The sequence below is a fragment of the Saimiri boliviensis genome, chromosome 3, assembly GCF_048565385.1.
Source record: "Saimiri boliviensis isolate mSaiBol1 chromosome 3, mSaiBol1.pri, whole genome shotgun sequence".
Lineage (NCBI taxonomy): Eukaryota > Metazoa > Chordata > Mammalia > Primates > Cebidae > Saimiri > Saimiri boliviensis.
In genome coordinates, this window is record NC_133451.1 from 30,225,034 (window position 1) to 30,228,442 (window position 3,409).

General features: G+C 42.7%; 1 pseudogene; it reads left to right on the top strand.

Annotated features, from left to right (window-relative positions):
• The first annotated feature begins 753 nt into the window (after positions 1 to 753).
• Positions 754 to 1,854, top strand: LOC101049773 (farnesyl pyrophosphate synthase pseudogene; annotated as a pseudogene).
• Positions 1,855 to 3,409: the final 1,555 nt, after the last annotated feature.

Sequence of the window (3,409 nt, forward strand, 5' to 3'; positions counted from 1 at the left end):
GGAAAAAATATTATTTGCAGATTCCTTGATTATCTAACAAAATTTAATTTATTAAAGTCCCAAACCACATCTGATCCCTCTATCAGGAGTCAATGACTTGTAATAGTTATATAACATTTCTCGTTATAATTTGAAAACAGTGAACTAGAAGAGATGTAGTGAGAGAAAATATATAATATACTAAACATAGAGTCTGGTAGACAGTTAACCCTCAGTAAATGAACTTGTAGTGGGATAAGTTAGTGGAAACTCATGTTGGTGTTCCATATATCCATTCTGGGAAAGAAATTCAGATAAAAGCAGTGAGTGTAGATAAAAGGTTACCTATTGATTTGGGATTTTAGGACAAGTTGTTCAAAGACTCAGTGACTCAATTGACTCCAAAATTGTGATGTAGAAGCAAGCTGACTTTGCCACTTTTCTCAAACAAAACAAAACAAAACAAAACAAAATAGACAAATAAAACAGAACCAGCACAGTGGCCGATGCTTGTAATTCCAGCCCTTTGAGAGATGGAGACTGGTGGATCATCTGAGGTCAGGAGTTCAAGACCAGCCTGGCCAACATGGTGAAGCCCTATCTTTACTAAAAATACAAAAAGTATCTAGGCGTGGGGGTATGTGCATATCATCCCAGCTACTTGGGAGGCTGAGGCAGGAAAATTGCTCGAACCCAGGAGGCAGAGGTTGCAGTGAGCAGAGATTGTGCCATTGCACTCCAACCTGGCTGACAAGAGTGAAACCCCAGGAGCAGGAACCCGCATCCAGGAACAGAGCCCTTTGCTCCTCCCTCAGAATGAATGGAGACCAGAAATCAGATGTTTATGCCCAAGAAAAGCAGGATTTTGTTCAGCACTTCTCCCAGATCGTTAGGGTGCTAACTGAGGATGAGATGGAGCACCCAGAGACAGGAGATGCTATTGCCCGGCTCAAGGAGGTCCTGGAGTACAACGCCATTGGAGGCAAGTATCACCAGGGTGTGACGGTGCTAGTAGCATTCTGCGAGTTGGTGGAGCCAAGGAAACAGGATGCTGATAGTCTCCAGGGGGCCCTGACTGTGGGCTGGTGTGTGGAACTGCTGCAAGCTTTCTTCCTGGTGACAGATGACATCATGGATTCATTCCTCACCCGCCAGAGACAGCTCTGCTGGTATCAGAAGCCAGGCGTGGGTTTGGATGCCATCAATGATGCTATCCTGGAAGTATGTATCTACCGCCTGCTGAAGCTCTACTGCCGGGAGCAGCCCTATTACCTGAACCTGATTGAGTTCTTCCTGCAGAGTTCCTATCAGACTGAGATTGGGCAGACCCTGGACCTCATCACAGCCCCCCAGGGCAATGTGGATCTCGGCAGATTTACTGAAAAGAGGTACAAATCTATTGTCAAGTACAAGACGGCTTTCTACTCCTTCTACCTTCCTGTAGCTGCTGCCATGTACATGGCAGGAATTGATGGCAAGAAGGAGCATGCCAATGCCAAGAAGATCCTGTTGGAGATGGGAGAGTTCTTTCAAATTCAGGATGATTACCTTGACCTCTTTGGGGACCCCAGTGTGACTGGCAAAGTTGGCACTGACATCCAGGACAACAAATGCAGCTGGCTGGTGGTCCAGTGTCTGCAACGGCCCACTCTGGAACAGCACCAGATCCTGAAGGAAAGTTATGGGCAGAAGGAGGCTGAGAATGTGGCCCAAGTGAAGGCATTATATGAGGAGCTGGATCTGCCGGCCGTGTTCTTGCAGTATGAGGAAGACAGTTACAACCACATTATGGGTCTCATTGAACGGTATGCAGCGCCCCTTCCCCCAGCTATCTTTCTGGGGCTTGCATGCAAAATCTACAAGCAGAAAAAGTGACCTAGAGACTGCAAGGGTGGAGAGGAGGCTATCAATAAATAAATTGTATAATCTTGTGGTTCTGTTAAAAAAAAAAAAAAAAAAAAAAAGAGAGAGTGAAACCCCATCTCAAAAACAAACAAAAAACCAAAAAACAAAAACAAACATATAGTAATATCCTAGAACTCTGGGAGGCTGAGGCAGGAAAGTTGCTTGAGCCCAGGAGGTGGAGGTTGCAGTGAGCCGGGGATCACACCACTGCACTCCACACACCAGCCTGGGTGGCAGAGTGAGAGTTACTTTCAGGAAATAAAAAGAAAAAGAAAAGAAATATCCTAGAACTCAAATATGAAGATGAGTCACTTTCTGGGGCTGCAGAGAAGTGAAAAAAACTCTGAGCCCATGGCAAATGAATTGGACTTTCACATCCATAAACCCCTTCCTCTCATTCTGCCCAACACCAAGCACAGAGAAATTTTTTTTTCCAACTCATTGTGTCTGCACTGGAAAATGTAAATTGAGGTGGATAAGAAGCTTCTTCATTATCCTAAGTTCTACGGCAGGAAATCTGTCCCTGCCTTAACTCACTGGAAGATTGTTAGTGCCTGAAGGAACAAGTGGAGACAAAGGGGGAAGTGGGACTACCATCCCCACCCCTGGGAACTCTGCTCTGTAACACTGCCAGAGGAGGTGCCACGTCAAAGTGGCTATTCAGCAGCACCATATTGTAGGAGACATAAACGACTGCATGAACCTAGGCATGAGCCATTGGCCAATCTTCCCACATTGCCTGGATATTACCTTTGGGACCTCCCCAATTCAGGAAAGGTGGTACTCCTATTGTTTATGAGAGCTGAGGTGAACCTGGGCTTAAGGAGCCATTGAGAGCTGCAGCAACCTCGTGGTAAACCTCTAAATAAATATATTAAATAAAAATCAAAACAAGATAGACATACATCCATAAGAATCATACATCTGCAAGAAACAACAGCAAACAGGGAACCATGATCTCTCCAAATAGACAAAGTAAGGAATCAGTAACTGACCCCAAGTAGACAGTGATATGTGAGCTCTCTGACTAAGAATTTAAAATAGTAGTTTTAGAAAACTCAGTGATCTCTAAGATAATATAGAAAATCAATTCAGAAATTTATCAGATAAGTTTAATAAGGAAATTTAAATAATAAAAAAATTAAAAAGAAATCTTGGAACTGAGAACTAATTTTGCTGAACTGAAAAATTCATTAGAGACTATCACAGCAGAATGTATCAAGAAGAGGAAGGAGTCAGTGTGCTTGAAGATGGGATATTTAAAAATACAGAGTCAAAGCAGAGAAAAGAAGAAAGAACAAAAAACAGATAAACCACAAAGATGACGTACAAGATACAGAAAATTACCTTGAGACAAAATTTATTGATAATCAAGTGGGAATTGAGCAAGAGAAAGAAACATAAAAAATATTTAAAGAAGTAATAACAGGAAACTCTCTAAAACATTACATAGATATACTATCCAGGTACAGGAGGGTCAGAGAATACCAGATTCAACCCAAGTAAGACCACCTAAAGTTATATA